Source organism: Ranitomeya imitator, chromosome 6 (assembly GCF_032444005.1).
Source record: "Ranitomeya imitator isolate aRanImi1 chromosome 6, aRanImi1.pri, whole genome shotgun sequence".
Lineage (NCBI taxonomy): Eukaryota > Metazoa > Chordata > Amphibia > Anura > Dendrobatidae > Ranitomeya > Ranitomeya imitator.
The window spans coordinates 548,043,653-548,064,692 of NC_091287.1; the positions used below are offsets into that span (position 1 = coordinate 548,043,653).

The 21,040-nt window shown below is 43.1% G+C and overlaps 1 protein-coding gene across 1 annotated transcript in view; it reads right to left on the bottom strand.

Annotated features, from left to right (window-relative positions):
- Window positions 1–20,631, bottom strand: part of COL22A1 (collagen type XXII alpha 1 chain) — a 573,554-nt gene extending 552,923 nt beyond the window's left edge. Inside the window, exon 1 of the mRNA XM_069732369.1 lies at window positions 20,327–20,631. The gene's annotated coding sequence lies outside the window, so the exon portion shown is untranslated. The remainder of the gene's footprint in view (window positions 1–20,326) is intronic.
- Window positions 20,632–21,040: the final 409 nt, after the last annotated feature.

The following is a 21,040-nucleotide window of genomic DNA, read 5'->3' on the forward strand; positions in this document are numbered from 1 at the left end:
GATAGATAGATAGATAGATAGATAATAGATAGATAGATAATAGATATATAGATAGATAGATAGATAGATAATAGATAGATGATAGATAGATAGATAGATAATAGATAGATAGATAATAGATAGATAATAGATAGATAATAGATAGATATAGATAGATAGATAATAGATAGATAGATAATAGATAGATGGATAGATAGATAGATGATAGATAGATAGTTAGATAGATAGATAGATAATAGATAGATAGATAGATAGATAGATAATAGATAGATAGATAATAGATATATAGATAGATAGATAGATAGATAATAGATAGATGATAGATAGATAGATAGATAGATAGATAGATAGATAGATAATAGATAGATAGATGATAGATAGATAGATAGATAGATAGATAGATAGATAGATAGATAGATAGATAGATAGATAGATAATAGATAGATAATAGATAGATAGATAATAGATAGATGATAGATAGATAGATGATAGATAGATAGATAGATAGATGATAGATAGATAGTTAGATAGATAGATAATAGATAGATAGATAGATAGATAGATAATAGATAGATAGATGGATAGATAGATAGATGATAGATAGATAGTTAGATAGATAGATAGATAATAGATAGATAGATAGATAGATAGATAGATAGATAGATAGATAGATAATAGATAGATAATAGATAGATGATAGATAGATAGATAGATAGATAGATAGATAGATAGATAGATAGATAGATAGATAGATAGATAGATAGATAATAGATAGATGATAGATAGATAGATGATAGATAGATAGATAGATAGATAGATAATAGATAGATGATAGATAGATAGATAGATAGATAATAGATAGATAATAGATAGATAGATAATAGATAGATAATAGATAGAGATAGATAGATAATAGATAGATAGATAGATAGATAGATAGATAGATAATAGATAGATAGATAGATAGATAATAGATAGATGGATAGATAGATAGATAGATAATAGATAGATAATAGATAGATAATAGATAGAGATAGATAGATAATAGATAGATAGATAGATAGATAATAGATAGATAGATAGATAATAGATAGATAGATGGATAGATAGATAGATAGACAGAGATTTAGATGATAGATATAGAGACATGTTTGTCCATTTACCTGTAGGTTAACAGCTCACGAGTGGCATGTACAGTAGATCAGGGACCCATCAGAGGGAGGTCACCTTGCCATGGTTGATGGGTATACATGAATTGGCCAATTTATGCGCTAAGAACCTTCATTTTTGTAGGTTCATCTTACTGAGTAATAAAACAGTTTAGATTCAATGTTTTCAGTGTTTGCATATATCTTGGCTCCTGTAGATGCCGCTGTGTTTTCTTTTTCTATATAATGCAGCTATTGCAGCTGGCACCTGTTCACACTCGGGAGGTGCTGGTCAGGTTTTTCTCTTTATAGAGAGATAGGCAATGCGTCAGTAGTGATGACTCCTGCAGGCTCAGGATCGCTCTTGCTTCCCCTACCGACATCCCTCATGGATGGTAGCAGTTCGGCACGTTTGTGCTCATGTAGATGGCGCTATCATTACATGAATCTCTATATTTACAGCCGCGCCTTGGAATGTACATGGTATTTACACGCAGAAAAACATTTTTTCCCATATCAGAGCATACCTCGCCTGCAGTGCTCCGCTCCATCAGAAAATACCTGTCTGTAAACAAGCAGCAGCACAGAACACCATTGATTTCCTATGGAATGTGTAGAGATTGAGATACGGACGCGAGTAGCGGAGCTCAACTTGTCATTGAACTCTCCATAGTTTGCTCATCATGATAACTCAGCACTAATCACATTGGAGCACAATGGTTCTGAAATGGGTGATGGGTGCAAACAATAATGAGCAATTGGGTCAATAAATTAAGTCCTCAGGCTTCAGAGCTGAAATCTACTAGAGTTCCCTTATGGTTCAAATATCTGTACAGAATTTACCAGCATCAAGTAAAAGGAGGAACTTTATATACATGGATACAGAAAATCCTGAACACATGGCAGCTGCATAAATCTGTATGCACTGAGCTCCCTCTAGTGGTGGCTGTATAAATCTGTATATAGTGAGCTCCCTCTAGTGGTGGCTGTATAAATCTGTATGTAGTGAGCTCCCCCTAGTGGCAGCTGCATTAATCTGTATGCACTGAGCTCCCTCTAGTGGTGGCTGTATAAATCTGTATGTAGTGAGCTCCCCCTAGTGGTGACTGTATAAATCTGTATATAGTGAGCTCCCTCTAGTGGTGGCTGTATAAATCTGTATATAGTGAGCTCCCTCTAGTGGTGGCTGTATAAATCTGTATATAGTGAGCTCCCTCTAGTGGTGACTGTATAAATCTGAATGCACTGAGCTCCTCTAGTGGTGGCTGTATAAATCCGTATGTAGTGAGCTTCCTCTAGTGGTGATTGTATAAATCTGTATGTAGTGAGCTCCAGCTAGTGATGGCTATATAAATCTGAATATAGTGAGCTCCCCCTAGTGGTGATTGTATAAATCTGTATACAGTGATCTCCCTCTAGTGGTGGCTATATAAATCTGTATGCAGTGAGCTCCTCCTAGTGGTGGCTCTATAAATCTGTATACAGTGATCTCCCTCTAGTGGTGGCTGTATAAATCTGTATGCAGTGAGCTCCCCCTAGTGGTGGCTATATAAATCTGTATATAGTGAGCTCACTCTAGTGGTGGCTGTATAAATCTGTATGTAGTGAGCTCCCCCTAGTGGTGGCTATATAAATCTGTATATAGTGAGCTCACTCTAGTGGTGGCTGTATAAATCTGTATGTATTGAGCTCCCTCTAGTGGTGGCTGTATAAATCTGTATACAGTGAGCTCCCTCTAGTGGTGGCTGTATAAATCTGTATACAGTGAGCTCCCTCTAGTGGTGGCTATATAAATCTGTATGCAGTGAGCTCCCTCTAGTGGTGGTTGTATAAATCTGTATGTAGTGAGCTCCCTCTAGTGGTGGCTGTATAAATCTGTATATAGTGAGCTCCCTCTAGTGGTGGCTGTATAAATCTGTAAGTAAAGAGCTCCTTCTGTTGGTGGCTGTACAAATCTGTATGAAGTGAGCTCCCCTTTGTGGTGGCTGTATAAATCTGTATATAGTGGCCTCCCCGTAGTGGTGGCTATATAAATCTGTATGTAGTGAGCTCCCCCTAGTGGTGGCTATATAAATCTGTATGTAGTGAGATCCCTCTAGTGGTGGCTGTATAAATCTGTATGTATTGAGCTCCCTCTAGTGGTGGCTGTATAAATCTGTATACAGTGATCTCCCTCTAGTGGTGGCTATATAAATCTGTATGCAGTGAGCTCCTCCTAGTGGTGGCTCTATAAATCTGTATACAGTGATCTCCCTCTAGTGGTGGCTGTATAAATCTGTATGCAGTGAGCTCCCCCTAGTGGTGGCTATATAAATCTGTATATACTGAGCTCCCCCTAGTGGTGGCTGTATAAATCTGTATGCAGTGAGCTCCCTCTAGTGGTGGCTGTATAAATCTGCATGTAGTGAGCTCCCCCTAGTGGTGGCTGTATAAATCTGCAGGAAGTGAGCTCCTCCTAGTGGTGGCTGTATAAATCTGTATAAAATGAGCTCCCCCAAGTGGTGACTGTATAAATCTGTATGTAATGAACTCCTCCTATTGGTGGCTGTATATTACTGTATGAAATGAGCTCCCCCTAGTGATGACTGCAGGTAGCCACTATATAATATAACTAGCTGAAGAGCCCGGCGTTGCCTGGGCATAGTAAATATCTGTGGTTAGATATAGCACCTCACGTCTCTTATTTTCCCATCATGCCTCTCATTTTCTCCCTTACACCTCTCATTTTCCCCCTCACTCCTCTTATTTTCCCCCTCACTCCTCTCATTCCCCCCTAACACTTGTCATTTAGTCCTCACATCTGTCATTTTCCAATCACTCCACTATTTTCCTTAACTCCTCTCATTTTGCACTCACACCTTTTCATTTTACCTCACACCCCTCATTTTCACCTCAGTATATACATGTTTGTCATCTCCCTTATATATAGTATACACCTGTATGTCTTCTCTTGTATATAGTATATACCTGTATGTCATCTCCCCTGTAAATAGTATATACCTGCTGTATGTCATCTCCTCCTGTATATTGTATATACCCATGTGTTATCTCCTCCTGTAAATATTATATACCTGTATGTCATCTCTTCTGTATATACTATATACCTGTATGTCATCTCCTGTATATAGTATATACCTGTATGTCATCTCCCCTGTATATAGTATATACCTGTTGTATGTTATCTCCTCCTCTATATACCTATGTGTCATCTCCTCTTGTATATAGTAAATACGTTTGTCATCTCCTCCTGTATATAGTATATACGTGTGTCATCTCCTCCTGTATATAGTATGTAACTGTATGTCATCTCCTCCTGTATATAATATATACGCGTGTCATCTCCTCCTGTATAGAGTATGTACCTGTAAGTCATCTCTTCCTGTATATAGTATATACCTGTGTATCATCTCCTCCTGTATATAATATATACCTGTGTGTCATCTCCACTGTATATAGTATATACCTGTGTGTCATCGCCCCTGTATATAGTATGTACCTGTGTCATCTCCCCTGTATATAGTATATACCAGGTTGTCATCTCCTCCTGTATATAGTATATACCTGAATGTCATCTCCTCCTGTATATAGTATATACCTGTGTGTCATGTCCTCCTGTATATAGTATATACCTGTGTGTCATCTCCCCTGTATATATTATATACCTGTGTGTCATGTCCTCCTGTATATAGTATATACCTGTGTGTCATCTCCCCTGTATATATGTGTGTGTATCATCTCCTCCTGTATATAGTATATACCTGTATGTCATCTCCTCCTGTATATAGTATATACCTGTGTGTCATCTCCCCTGTTTATAGTATATATGTGGTTCATCTCCTCCTGTATATAGTATATACCTGTATGTCATCTCCCCTGTACATAGTATATATGTGTGTGTCATCTCCTCCTGTATATAGTATATACCTGTATGTCTTCTCCTCCTGTATATAGTATATACCTGTGTGTCATCTCCCCTGTATATAGTATATATGTGTGTGTGTCATCTCCTCCTGTATATAGTATATACTTGTGTGTCATCTCCTCCTGTATATAGTATATACCTGTATGTCATCTCCTCCTGTATTACACTGCGTTCACACGTTATTTGGTCAGTATTTTTACCTCAGTATTTGTAAGCTAAATTGGCAGCCTGATAAATCCCCAGCCAACAGGAAGCCCTCCCCCCTGGCAGTATATATTAGCTCACACATACACATAATAGACAGGTCATGTGACTGACAGCTGCCATATTTCCTATATGGTACATTTGTTGCTCTTGTAGTTTGTCTGCTTATTAATCAGATTTTTTTTTAAGGATAATACCAGACTTGTGTGTTTTAGGGCAAGTTTCATGTGTCAAGTTGTGTGTGTTGAGTTGTATGTGGCGACATGCATGTAGCAACTTTTGTGAGATGAGTTTTGTGTGGCGACATGCGTGTAGCAACTTTTTGTGTGTCGAGTTGCATGTGATAGGTTAGTGTAGCAAGTTGTGTGCAGCAAGTTTTGCGCATGGTGAGTTTTGCGCGTGGCGAGTTTTATGTGTGGTGCGTTTTGAGTATGTGAAAGTTTTGTGTGAGGCAACTTTTGCATGTGTTGCAACTTTTGTGCTTGTGGCAATTTTTCCGCGTGTGCAAGTTTTGCACGTGTGGCGAGTTTTGCGTGAGCCTAGTTTTGCATGTGGCGAGTTTTGCGCGTGGCGAGTTTTGAGCGGCGACTTTTGTGTTTTGACTTTTATGTGGCGAGGTTGGTGTATGTGTGGTGAAATGTGTGCTGAAGGTGGTATATGTGTTCAAGCACGTGGTAGTTTGTGGCGCCTTTTGTGTGTGTGTTCATATCCCCGTGTGTGGTGAGTATCCCTTGTCGGGGCCCCACCTTAGCAACTGTACGGTATATACTCTTTGGCGCCATCGCTCTCATTCTTTAAGTCCCCCTTGTTCACATCTGGCAGCTGTCAATTTGCCTCCAACACTTTTCCTTTCACTTTTTCCCCATTATGTAGATAGGGGCAAAATTGTTTGGTGAATTGGAAAGCGTGGGGTTAAAATTTCACCTCACAACATAGCCTATGACGCTCTCGGGGTCCAGACGTGTGACTGTGCAAAATTTTGTGGCTGTAGCTGCGACGGTGCAGATGCCAATCCCGGACATACACACATTCACACGCACACATTCAGCTTTATATATTAGATATAATAATATCATAGCCAGAACAGCACTGTTGGGCAATGTCCCTTCGGTAGGTGTGGCAGCAAGTCTTAAGGTACCATCACACTGAACGATATCGTTAGCGATCTGTGACGTTGCAGCGTCCTGGATAGCAATATTGTTGAGTTTGACAGGCAGCAGCGACCTGGATCCTGCTGTGACATCGTTGGTCGGAGCAGAAAGGCCAGAACTTTATTTCGTCGCTGGATCACCCGCAGACATCGCTGAATCGGCGTGTGTGAAGCCGATTCAGCGATGTCTTCACTGGTAACCAGGGTAAACATCGGGTTACTAAGTGCAGGGCCGCGCTTAGTAACCTGATGTTTACCCTGGTTACCAGCGTAAACATAAAAAAAACAAACACTACATACTTACATTCCGGTGTCTGTCCTCCGGCGCTCTGCTTCTCTGCACTGTGAGCGCCGGCCAGCCGTAAAGCACAGCGGTGACGTCACCGCTCTGCTTTACGGCCGGCTCTTACAGTCAGTGCAGAGAAGCACAGCGCCGGGGGACAGACACTGGAATGTAAGTATGTAGTGTTTGTTTTTTTTTACGTTTACGCTGGTAACCAGGGTAAACATCGGGTTACCAAGCGCGGCCCTGCGCTTAGTAACCCGATGTTTTACCCTGGTTACCAGGGGACTTCGCATAGTTGGTCGCTGGAGAGCTGTCTGTGTGACAGCTCTCCAGCGACCACACAGCGACGCTGCAGCGATCGGGATCGTTGTCGGTATCGCTGCAGCGTCGCTAAATGTGACGGTACCTTTATTTAAAAATTGCCTATATATTAGTGACTACAGCTCTGCTGCATTGTCTATTGGAGTATGAAGTTCTTTGAAATGAATCTCCTAAATTGTCAGAGTTTAGGAATACTGCTCTATTTACCATGCTTTACACTGCAGCTTTGCTTTTTCATAAAGTCGGTGAAAAGAGACCTAATCATCCTTATGACACTTATTTAGCACCTTACAAGCAGAGGACACACAATGCCAGAAGTCATAAAATACATCGACAAATAACATAATTAACATCAGCACACCCCCGAGCGACGCACATGAAAGTGTGGGAGGTGCGGACAGGGCGCAGACATGCAAAGCCGAATTCCTGCCGCAGTGCTCGTCTGCAAGTGTCTACAGGAAAGACCTCTCATTGTGCCAAGAAAGTCAGCGCTGCCGCAGCTTATTAGGTGGTGAGAACATTACTGCCAGTGCGGTCACTTACTGCAGGGTGGTAAAGCTGGAGGCACAGCGTAAAGCCTCCATCCACCTGCCCACCAGGGAATACGGCAGCCGACAACCGGTGCTGTGATAGGTATCCATGTAACTAGTGCCAGAACATTCATGATTATTATATTAGAAGTAAAAGTAGTAATAGCTTGCCAATGCTGCCAGTCTGTCTTGCTGAAAGTGTGGCTGCAGGGAGAAAATTAGCTATTTTCCTCCCACGAGCCGCCGGCTTTCAGTCATACAGACATGCACAAAGCAGCACGCTCTGCCCCCTGAAGTTTGTCAGTTTGCTGTCCACAGATACCCTGGTAAGCTGGTTGGCAATCAAAAAGAAGTGTGCTTACAGTATAGCGAGCGGTGACTGCAGTCGCATCATGCACTCCTGTATGACTGAAAGCCGGCAGCTGCAGGGAGAAATGTAACTTTTTCCTTCCAGTCAGGCTGCCGTCACACTCGCAGTATTTGGTCAGTATTTTATATCAGTATTTGTAAGCCAAAACCAGGAGTGGGTGATGAATGCAGAAGTGGTGCATATGTGTTGTGAATTCTGTGGCTGAATTCACTCCTGTGGTCACAGGTGGTACTGCAGCTTCTGGGCTTCCTCCCTCAGGTGTTCTGGTGAGCTCGTTGGCTGCCTTGTTATTTAACTCCACCTGATTCTGTCTTCCTTGCTCCTTGTCAATGTTCCAGTGTTGGATCTGAGCTTCTGGATCTTTCCTGTGGCCTGCTGCTCTGCTTAGATAAGTGCTTCTTTGCTTTTGTTGCTGTTTTTTCTGTCCAGCTTGTCTATTCGTTTTTGCTGGAAGCTCTGAGACGCAAAGGGTGTACCGCCGTGCCGTTAGTTCGGCACGGTGGGTCTTTTTGCCCCCTTTGCGTGGTTTTTTGCTTTAGGGTTTTTTGTAGACTGCAAAGTTCTCTTTGCTATCCTCGCTCTATCTAGAATATCGGGCCTCACTTTGCTGAATCTATTTCATCCCTACGTTTTGTCTTTTCATCTTGCTAACAGTCATTATTAGGGTTGAGCGACCTTCACTTTTATAGGATCGGGTCGGGTTTCACGAAACCCGACTTTTGGAAAAGTTGGGTCGAGTGAAATCGGCCGATCCTATAAAAAAGTCGGGGTCGGGGTCGGCCGAAACTCGAAACCCAATGCAGTGCATTGGGTTTCCATGGTTCCCAGGGTCTGAAGGAGCGGAAACTCTCCTTCAGGCCCTGGGATCCATATTTAAGTGTAAAATATAGAATTAAAATAAAAAATATCCTTATACTTACCCTCTGACGCGCCCTGGTACTAACCGGGAACCTTCCTTCCTTAGAATCAGCCTTCCAGGACCTTCGGTGACGTCGCGGGTGACGTCGCGGCTTGTGATTGGCCGCGCGAGCGGTCACATGGGCGGCCGCGCGGCCAATCACAAGCCACGACGTCACCGCGACGTCATGGCAAGGTCCTAGAAGCGCGGATTCGAAGGAGGAAGGCTGCCGGTTAGTACCAGGGCGCGTCAGAGGGTAAGTATTGCAATATTTTTTATTTTAATTCTATATTTTACACTTTAATCTGAATTCCGATACCAATTCCCGATATCTTAAACATATCGGGAATCGGGATCGGAATTCCGATTCCAGATTCAAAAGATCGCCGACTTCATGGCCGACCCCCCACTGGGGTCGGGTCGGGTTTCATGAAACCCGACCTTGCCAAAAGTCGTCGACTTTTGAACAATTTCGACCCGTTTCGCTCAACCCTAGTCATTATATGTGGGGGGCTGCCTTTTCCTTTGGGGTATTTCTCTGAGGCAAGTCAGGCTTGTATTTCTATCTTCAGGCTAGTCAGTTCCTCAGGCTGTGCCGAGTTGCATAGGTAGTGTCAGGCGCAATCCACAGCTGCCTTTAGTTGTGTTTAGGATAGGTTCAGGTATTGCGGTCTACAGAGATTCCACGTCTCAGAGCTCGTTCTATTGTTTTTGTGTTATTGTCAGATCACTGTATGTGCTCTGATTACTGGCACACTGTGTTACTGGATTGCCTTCATAACTGTACAAGGAGCCCAAACTAATGATTCTCAATAGAGGGAAAAAAGAAGTTCTGACATCATTTTTTTTTCTCAGCTCTGTGTTCAGTCTTTTTTTTCCCCTAGACATTAGGGTGCTTCAGGACACAGCTGTGGACATGGATATTCAGGCTCTGTGCTCTTCAATGGATAATCTCGTTATAAATGTACAAAAGATTCAAGATACAATTGATCAGAAATCTATGTTAGAACCAAGAATTCCTATTCCTGATTTGTTTTTTGGTGATAGAACTAAGTTTCTGAGCTTCAAAAATAATTGTAAGCTATTTCTGGCCTTGAAACCTCATTCTTCTGGTAATTCAGTTCAACAGGTTTTGATTATTATTTCTTTTTTGCGCGGCGACCCTCAGGACTGGGCATTTTCTCTTGCGCCAGGAGACCCTGCATTGAGTGGTGTCGATGCGTTTTTCCTGGCGCTCGGATTGCTGTACGATGAGCCTAATTCAGTGGATCAGGCTGAGAAAAATTTGTTGGCTTTGTGCCAGGGTCAGGATGATATAGAAGTATATTGTCAGAAATTTAGGAAGTGGTCAGTACTCACTCTGTGGAATGAATCTGCGCTGGCAGCTTTGTTCAGAAAGGGTCTCTCTGAGGCTCTTAAGGATGTCATGGTGGGTTTTCCTATGACTGCTGGTTTGAATGAGTCTATGTCTTTGGCCATTCAGATCGGTCGTCGCTTGCGCGAGCGTAAATCTGTGCACCATCTGGCGGTATTGTCTGAGATTAAACCTGAGCCTATGCAGTGCGATAGGACTATGACCAGAGTTGAACGGCAAGAACACAGACGTCTGAATGGGCTGTGTTTCTACTGTGGTGATTCCACTCATGCTATTTCTGATTGTCCTAAGCGCACTAAGCGGTTTGATAGGTCTGCCGTCATTGGTACTGTACAATCCAAATTCCTTCTGTCCATTACCTTGATATGCTCTTTGTCATCGTATTCTGTCATGGCGTTTGTGGATTCAGGCGCTGCCCTGAATCTGATGGATTTGGATTATGCTAAACGTTGTGGGTTTTTCTTGGAGCCTTTGCGGTGTCCTATTCCGTTGAGAGGAATTGATGCTACACCTTTGGCCAAGAATAAACCTCAGTACTGGACCCAGCTGACCATGTGCATGGCTCCTGCACATCAGGAAGTTATTCGCTTTCTGGTGCTACATAATCTGCATGATGTGGTCGTGTTGGGGTTGCCATGGCTACAAACCCATAATCCAGTATTGGATTGGAACTCTATGTCGGTATCCAGCTGGGGTTGTCAGGGGGTACATGGTGATGTTCCATTTTTGTCTATTTCGTCATCCACTCCTTCTGAGGTCCCAGAGTTCTTGTCTGATTATCAGGATGTATTTGAAGAGCCCAAGTCCGATGCCCTACCTCCGCATAGGGATTGTGATTGTGCTATCAATTTGATTCCTGGTAGTAAATTCCCTAAAGGTCGTTTATTTAATTTATCCGTGCCTGAACACACCGCTATGCGCAGTTATGTGAAGGAATCCCTGGAGAAGGGACATATTCGCCCATCGTCATCACCACTGGGAGCAGGGTTCTTTTTTGTAGCCAAGAAGGATGGTTCGCTGAGACCGTGTATTGATTACCGCCTTGTTAATAAGATCACTGTTAAGTTTCAGTATCCCTTGCCATTGTTATCTGACTTGTTTGCTCGGATTAAGGGGGCTAGTTGGTTCACTAAGATAGATCTTCGTGGTGCGTATAATCTGGTGAGAATCAGGCAAGGAGATGAATGGAAAACGGCATTTAATACGCCCGAGGGTCATTTTGAGTATCTAGTGATGCCGTTCGGACTTGCCAATGCTCCATCTGTTTTTCAGTCTTTTATGCATGACATCTTCCGTGAGAATCTGGATAAATTCCTGATTGTTTACTTGGATGACATTTTGATCTTCTCAGATGATTGGGAGTCTCATGTGAAGCAGGTCAGAATGGTTTTCCATGTCCTGCGTGCTAATTCTTTGTTCGTGAAGGGATCAAAGTGTCTCTTCGGTGTGCAGAAAGTTTCATTTTTGGGGTTCATCTTTTCCCCTTCTACTATCGAGATGGATCCGGTTAAGGTCCAAGCCATCCAGGATTGGACTCAGCCGACATCTCTGAAAAGTCTGCAAAAGTTCCTGGGCTTTGCTAATTTTTATCGTCGCTTCATCTGTAATTTTTCTAGCATTGCCAAACCATTGACCGATTTGACCAAGAAGGGTGCTGATTTGGTTAATTGGTCTTCTGCTGCCGTGGAAGCTTTTCAGGAGTTGAAGCGTCGTTTTTGTTCTGCCCCTGTGTTGTGTCAACCAGATGTTTCTCTTCCGTTCCAGGTCGAGGTTGATGCTTCTGAGATTGGAGCAGGGGCGGTTTTGTCACAGAGAGGTTCTAGTTGCTCAGTGTTGAAACCATGTGCTTTCTTTTCCAGGAAGTTTTCTGCTGCTGAGCGTAATTATGATGTGGGCAACCGAGAGTTGCTGGCCATGAAGTGGGCATTCGAGGAGTGGCGTCATTGGCTTGAAGGAGCTAAGCATCGCGTGGTGGTATTGACTGATCATAAGAACCTTACTTATCTCGAGTCTGCCAAGCGCTTGAATCCTAGACAGGCCCGTTGGTCGTTATTTTTTGCTCGCTTCGATTTTGTGATTTCGTACCTTCCGGGCTCTAAAAATATGAAGGCGGATGCTCTGTCTAGGAGTTTTGTGCCCGACTCTCCGGGTTTATCTGAGCCGGCGAGTATCCTCAAGGAAGGAGTCATTGTGTCTGCCATCTCCCCTGATTTGCGTCGAGTGTTGCAAAAATTTCAGGCTAATAAACCTGATCGTTGTCCGGCCGAGAAACTGTTCGTCCCTGATAGGTGGACTAGTAAAGTTATCTCTGAACTTCATTGTTCGGTGTTGGCTGGTCATCCAGGAATCTTTGGTACCAGAGAGTTAGTGGCTAGATCCTTCTGGTGGCCATCTCTGTCACGGGATGTACGTACTTTTGTGCAGTCCTGTGGGATTTGTGCTAGGGCTAAGCCCTGCTGTTCACGTGCCAGTGGGTTGCTTTTGCCCTTGCCGGTCCCGAAGAGGCCTTGGACACATATTTCGATGGATTTCATTTCTCACCTTCCCATTTCTCAAAAGATGTCAGTCATTTGGGTGGTCTGTGATCGCTTTTCTAAAATGGTCCATCTGGTGCCCTTGGTTAAATTGCCTTCCTCCTCTGATTTGGTGCCTTTGTTCTTCCAGCATGTGGTTCGTTTGCATGGCATTCCTGAGAATATTGTTTCTGACAGAGGTTCCCAGTTTGTTTCAAGGTTCTGGCGAGCCTTTTGTGGTAGGATGGGCATTGACCTATCTTTTTCCTCGGCTTTCCATCCTCAGACTAATGGCCAGACCGAACAAACCAATCAGACCTTGGAGACATATCTGAGATGTTTTGTTTCTGCAGACCAGGATGATTGGGTGTCCTTTTTGCCGTTGGCTGAGTTCGCCCTTAATAATCGGGCCAGCTCGGCTACCTTGGTCTCTCCATTTTTCTGCAATTCTGGGTTCCATCCTCGTTTCTCTTCAGGACAGGTTGAGTCTTCGGACTGTCCTGGTGTGAATTCTGTGGTGGACAGGTTGCAGCAGATCTGGACTCAGGTAGTGGACAATTTGACCTTGTCCCAGGAGAAGGCTCAACTTTTCGCTAATCGCAGACGCCGTGTGGGTCCCCGACTTCGTGTTGGGGATCTGGTTTGGTTATCTTCTCGTCATATTCCTATGAAGGTTTCCTCTCCTAAATTTAAACCTCGTTTTATTGGTCCGTATAGGATTTCTGAGATTCTCAATCCTGTGTCCTTTCGTCTGACCCTCCCGGACTCCTTTTCCATACATAATGTATTCCATAGGTCGTTGTTGCGGAGATACGTGGCACCTATGGTTCCATCTGTTGAGCCTCCTGCCCCTGTTTTGGTGGAGGGGGAATTGGAGTATATTGTGGAGAAAATTTTGGATTCTCGTGTCTCTAGACGGAAACTCCAGTATCTGGTTAAATGGAAGGGTTATGCTCAGGAAGATAATTCCTGGGTTTTTGCCTCTGATGTCTATGCTCCAGATCTTGTTCGTGCCTTTCATGTGGCTCATCCTGGTCGGCCTGGGGGCTCTGGTGAGGGTTTGGTGACCCCTCCTCAAGGGGGGGGTACTGTTGTGAATTCTGTGGCTGAATTCACTCCTGTGGTCACAGGTGGTACTGCAGCTTCTGGGCTTCCTCCCTCAGGTGTTCTGGTGAGCTCGTTGGCTGCCTTGTTATTTAACTCCACCTGATTCTGTCTTCCTTGCTCCTTGTCAATGTTCCAGTGTTGGATCTGAGCTTCTGGATCTTTCCTGTGGCCTGCTGCTCTGCTTAGAAAAGTGCTTCTTTGCTTTTGTTGCTGTTTTTTCTGTCCAGCTTGTCTATTCGTTTTTGCTGGAAGCTCTGAGACGCAAAGGGTGTACCGCCGTGCCGTTAGTTCGGCACGGTGGGTCTTTTTGCCCCCTTTGCGTGGTTTTTTGCTTTAGGGTTTTTTGTAGACTGCAAAGTTCTCTTTGCTATCCTCGCTCTATCTAGAATATCGGGCCTCACTTTGCTGAATCTATTTCATCCCTACGTTTTGTCTTTTCATCTTGCTAACAGTCATTATATGTGGGGGGCTGCCTTTTCCTTTGGGGTATTTCTCTGAGGCAAGTCAGGCTTGTATTTCTATCTTCAGGCTAGTCAGTTCCTCAGGCTGTGCCGAGTTGCATAGGTAGTGTCAGGCGCAATCCACAGCTGCCTTTAGTTGTGTTTAGGATAGGTTCAGGTATTGCGGTCTACAGAGATTCCACGTCTCAGAGCTCGTTCTATTGTTTTTGGGTTATTGTCAGATCACTGTATGTGCTCTGATTACTGGCACACTGTGTTACTGGATTGCCTTCATAACACATATGTTTCTATTATACTCTTCCTTTGATTATTCCACTCTTGGTTTTGACTTACAAATACTGATGTAAAATACTGACCACATACTGCTAGTGTGAACGTGGCTTTACCTGCAGAGTAATTCCTTGTAACAAAATAGCAAAAAATAGAAACAACAGGATAAAAGTACTGTCTCTTTCTATCCAATTTTCCATTGCATAAAAATTCTATGAAAGCGCTAAAAAGAATAATATAATTTTTCCTGCGTAAAGAAAGCGTCGCACCGTCAGTGAAAAAAATGCTATGTTTAAAAAAAGAGAGACAAGAACAAAACTTTGTACAGTCATTAAAGGGAATGTTTTGTCAAAAGAATACTTATTATTTAACTCTGGTATGTTTGTGCTTTTAATTTTTATTATGGCTTATTTTCTCCTTTACATATTACAGTCTCTATAAAAAAAAAAAAAAAAATATATATATATATATATATATATATATATATACATATTTAAACATCTAGTGAGCATGTGCAAAGGTCAAATGTGTACAGGAGGAGGAAGAGGTGATCAGTGACATCACCTGTTATGATTGGTGGATTAAGTCTTATCAGCTGTATATCGAGGTGTTATCAGTCATTGTACAGGAGGAGGAGGAGGTGAGCTGTGACATCACCTATTGTGAATGATGGATCCTGTGTTATCTCCATTATATAGAGGTGTTATCAGTCATTGTACAGGAGGAGGAGGTGAGCTGTGATATCACCTATTGTGAATGGTGGATCCTGTGTTATCTACTGTATATAAAGGTGTCATCAGTCATTCTACAGGAGGAGGAGGAGGTGAGCTGTGACATCACCTATTGTGAATGGTGGATCCTTTGTTATCTACTGTATATAGAGGTGTTATCAGTCATTGTGCAGGAGGAGGAGGTGAGCTGTGACATCACCTATTGTGTATGGTGAATCCTGTGTTGTCTACTGTATATAGAGGTGTTATCAGTCATTGTACAGGAGGAGGAGGTGAGCTGTGACATCACTTATTGTGTATGGTGGATCCTGTGTTATCTACTGTATATAGAGGTGTTATCAGTCATTGTACAGGAGGAGGAGGAGGTGAGCTGTGACATCACCTATTGTGAATGGTGGATGCTGTGTTATCTACTGTATATAGAGGTGTTATCAGTCATTGTACAGGAGGAGGAGGTGAGGTGTGACATAACCTATTGTGAATGGTGGATCCTGTGTTATCTACTGTATATAGAGGTGTTATCAGTCATTGTACAGGAGGAGGAGGAGGTGAGCTGTGACATCACCTATTGTGTATGGTGGATCCTGTGTTATCTACTGTATATAGAGGTGTTATCAGTCATTGTACAGGAGGAGGTGGAGGTGAGCTGTGACATCACCTATTATGAATGGTGGTTCCTGTGTTATCTACTGTATATAGAGATGTTATCAGTCATTGTACAGGAGGTGGAGGTGAGCTGTGACATCACCTATTATGAATGGTGGATCCTGTGTTATCTACTGTATATAGCGGTGTTATCAGTCATTGTACAGAAGGAGGAGGTGAGCTGTGACATCACCTATTGTGATTGGTGGTTCCTGTGTTATCTACTGTATATAGAGATGTTATCAGTCATTGTACAGGAGGAGGAGGAGGTGAGCTGTGACATCACCTATTGTGTATGGTGGATCCTGTGTTATCTACTGTATATAGCGGTGTTATCAGTCATTGTACAGAAGGAGGAGGTGAGCTGTGACATCACCTATTGTGATTGGTGGTTCCTGTGTTATCTACTGTATATAGAGATGTTATCAGTCATTGTACAGGAGGAGGAGGAGGTGAGCTGTGATATCACCTATTGTGAATGGTGGATCCTGTGTTATCTACTGTATATAGCGGTGTTATCAGTCATTGTACAGAAGGAGGAGGTGGGCTGTGACATCTCCTATTTTGATTGGTGACTGCTGTATCATCAGCAGTATATAGAGGTGATATCTGTCTTTGTTTTCCTGCCTGTGATGATAAGGAGTCGTTTTAATCAATAAATATTGTTATATGAAAATAAAACATCACCAACAATTTTAAGAAAATGCATATATTGAATGGGTCATTCTCTTCGTACAGCTTCTCTGTCCGGCCGGGTCATTAGGGGGATTAATATCAGTATTAGTAGTATCTGTAGTGAGGGTATAATCGTTACTTCCGATAGTTGCAGAAGCCTCATTTCCGCCATTGTCTGAGAATAACTATTAGTTTTTTTCATTCTTCAGTCCTGCAATCATCACTAGTCCTGAAGTTCTGTCCTATTAATACCAGAACTAGACGTAATAAAGAAGTAAATGTAGCAGTGACAGGGCGCTGGGATGATATGGTTTAATATACGATTACACAGGACTGCAGGTGTCCCATCAATGAGTCATCAGAAGCAGAGAAACTATGTAGCCTGAGGCGGCTACTGACTCAGCTCTGCTATATCTTTATTTCTAAAGCTGACACCAGGCTCACACAATGGGATTGTGCTGCTTTTTTTGCCACAATTTAATCTAAATTTTGGGAAATCATGGGGGGAAAAAAAAGAAAAAAAATCGCAGGACAATTGCATCATGTAAACGTGGCCTAATATTTCAGCGCTTGCTATAACGAGAGGTTATAGAATTGTCAGCCAGCCTCCTCCCCAAACTTTTTTAAACTTTTAAAAACTTTTAGAAAAGTTTTTTAAAACTTTTCTGCTATTATTGTTAAACACATAAATGCAGGAATAGAGGAGGATTACTAAACTCTAATAGCAGCGCTACAAGTGGCGCCATCATCGCTATTGTGTAACAGAGCTGAACTATTTCTAAGGCCACGTTCACACCGTCAGTATTCGGTCAGTATTTTACATCATTATTTATTATAAGCCAAAATCCGGAGCGGGTGATAAATACAGAAGTGCTGACGTGTTTCTCTGATACTTTTCCTCTGATTGCTCCACTCCTGATTTTGGTTTCTAAATACTGACGTAAAATATTGAACGTCTGAACATGGCTTATGGCTCCTCATAGCAGTCTAAAAAATGCACAAAACTATCTTCAGTCTGATGTAAAAAATACTTTTTGAACTAAAAGGTAAATTCTCGAGATGTTGTTTGGAAAGCGAATCCAATTAGCGTTGAATTTTACAAAAAAAAAAAAATACTACGATTTTGTGGAATCCAAATTTCAATTTGTGGCAATCAAGCAAAATGGCTGACAATCAACTGCTAGATTTTTACTGGATTTATCACAGCTGGGAAGAGATGCGGTCTACGTTGGTCTGGTCACCAGTGGAGTACTCATTGGGCATCTTCACTGACTTCCAGTGCCCGGCATCTTCGGTGTCTTCTCCACTGACAGCACTGCAATGTCATGGCGGCGTGCAACGTCATGACGTGTGTTATTCAGCGTCATATTTCGTGCCGAGCACTAAAAGATACAGAAGAAGCTGGGAACCTGAATGTCAGGTGCTGGAAGATGCTGATAATAGAAAGATGACGGGCACTGGAAAATGTTCAAGATGCTGAGTGATGGAAGATGTCAAGCATGGGAAGACACCTAAGATGTTGGGTACTGGAAGATAGCCAAGGTGCTGAGTGCTGAAAGATGACATGCACTGGAAGACTCCTAAGAGGCCAGGCACCAGAAGATGTCCAAGATCCTGAATGCTGGAAGATGCCTGGTACTAGAAGATCTCCAAGATGCTGAGTGATGGAAGATGCCAGGCACTAGAAGATGCCTAAGATGACTGGCTCTGGAAAATATCCACGATGCTGAGTGATGGAAGATATCAAGCACTGGAAGACACCTAAGATGTTGGGCACTGGAAGATGTCCAAGATGCTAATTGCTGTAAGATTCCGGGCACTGGAAGACACCTAAGATGTTGGGCACTGGAAGATGTCCAAGTTGCTGAATGCTGAAAGATGCTGGGAATTAGAAGTTGCCCAAGATGACTGGCACTGGAAGATGCCCATGACACTAAGTGATGGAAGATGCTGGGCACCAGAATATGTCTGAGATCCTGAGTGATGGAAGATTCCAGGTGCTGGAAGATGTCCAAGATGCTGAGTGCAGAGATATGCCGGGCACTGGAAGATATTCAAGATCCTGAGTGATGGATGATGCCAGGCTCCGGAAGATATTCAAGATCCTGAGTGATGGATGATGCCAGGCACTGGAAGATAATCAAGATCCTGAGTGATGGATGATGCCGGGCACTGGAAGATATTCAAGATCCTGAGTTATGGATGATGCCAGGCACTGGAAGATATTCAAGATCCTGAGTGATGGATGATGCCACTCACTGGAAGATATTCAAGATCCTGAGTGATGGAAGATGCCAGTCACTGGAAGATATTCAAGATCCTGAGTGATGGATGATGCTAGGCACTGGAAGATATTCAAGATCCTGAGTGATAGAAGATGCCAGTCACTGGAAGATATTCAAGATCCTGAGTGATGGAAGATGCCAGTCACTGGAAGATATTCAAGATCCTGAGTGATGGATGATGCTAGGCACTGGAAGATAATCAAGATCCTGAGTGATGGAAGATGCCAGTCACTGGAAGATTTTCAAGATCCTGAGTGAGTGGAAGATGCCAGTCACTGGAAGATATTCAGGATCCTGAGCGATGGAAGATGCCAGTCACTGGAAGATATATAGGATCCTGAGTGGTGGAAGATGACAGTCACTGGAAGATATCCAAGATCGTGAGCGATGGAAGATGCCAGCCACTGGAAGATATTCAAGATCCTGAGTGATGGAAGATGCCAGTCACTGGAAGATATTCAAGATCCTGAGTGATGGAAGATGCCAGTCACTGGAAGATATTCAAGATCCTGAGTGATGGAAGATGCCAGTCACTGGAAGATATTCAAGATCCTGAGTGATGGAAGATGCCAGTCACTGGAAGATATTCAAGATCCTGAGTGGTGGAAGATGACAGTCACTGGAAGATATTCAAGATCTTGAGTGATGGAAGATGCCGGGCACTGGAAGATATTCAAGATCCTGAGTGATGGAAGATGCCAGTCACTGGAAGATATTCAAGATCTTGAGTGATCGAAGATGCCAGGCACTGGAAGATATTCAAGATCCAGAGTGATGGAAGATGCCAGTCACTGGAAGATATTCAAGATCCTGAGTGATGGAAGATGCCAGTCACTGGAAGATATTCAAGATCCTGAGTGATGGAAGATGCCAGGCACTGGAAGATGCCTAAAATACTGAGCGATGGAAGATGCAAAAGATGACTCGCTATGGAGATGCAAAGATCTCCGGCATTGGAAGTTGCCAAAGATACCAAGCACTGGAAAAGTATGGTCGGCACCAGAAGATACCAAAAATGGCCGGGCAATAGAGGATGGTGAATTTGCCACATACCAAATGCTGCGCTCCAGAATAATCCAAAGATGCTTAAAGTCATTAGACACCCAAGATGTCGGGCACCGCAAGATGCCAAAGTTTTAAGATCCAGTCAAGACCCCTTAGTGACGGAGCCAAATAAGATGATGGAAGTGGAATTGCGCAGCAGGACAGGTGACGGTTGGGTAAATATAAGTGTTATTGCTTCTTGTTACTAAATTCAGGTTTGCCATTTCTGCTCATTATCTAAGATGCCTACTTTTGTTAGCTCACCACGTAGATTGACTTTAGGCCAGGTGCAGTTCCAACAGGAGTTGAGCAGGACATTAAATTACAAGCTTGAGAGTGAAGACATTCTATGTACACCTCTGCAGTACATGTAATAAATAACGTTACCTACCTAGTACAAGATCCCAGGCATCCAAGGGGAGCAGTGTGAGGCAGACACTGGGTAGGAATGTCCCCGGCAGCGATGCCAACTCTCGCCCAGATGAGATCAGTATCAGCAACAAGTTAGTAAAGTTGTCCAAACTACATCCCAAAATCCCAGAAGAGGCGAGAAGACGAGGTGGGCAGAGAATCCGCAAAACATAAATGAAATTCCAGAGTTGGTTGGTGGTTGCTGCCAAGACAATGATCGGAGAGCTGGTGCAGAGGGGACAGAAGCTGAATGCAGGGAGGGGATGTGAGAGCACAAGTGTGGGGTAGACCAGGGAGGCTGAGCTGTCTGGGACTGAGGAGGGGCGGCCGGAGGGAGGATATAGAGTTACAGGAGCCACCATGGAAGACACAGGGACAAGGCTCTCCAATTATAGAGCAACTTCAATTTTCTGGGTATTTCTGTCCCCTTACTGCAGCCTCGGAAATAACCTAACAGTGAGACAGGGCCAGGCCGCAGCGGAAGGGGCGAGGGGCATTCTCAGAGGGTAAATTTGGGTACAGTCATTACAGGCAGATATATGAGCCAAGGCAACACGAAGCCTACAAAGTGATGATTGTTAATAGACAAGTACGAGAAAAACCTTCAGAAAGATGGAAAGAGAAAAAAGAACTCCTTAGGTACATACCAGTCCTATACATATATACAAAATGGAAGCAACACATCTTCTCTTTA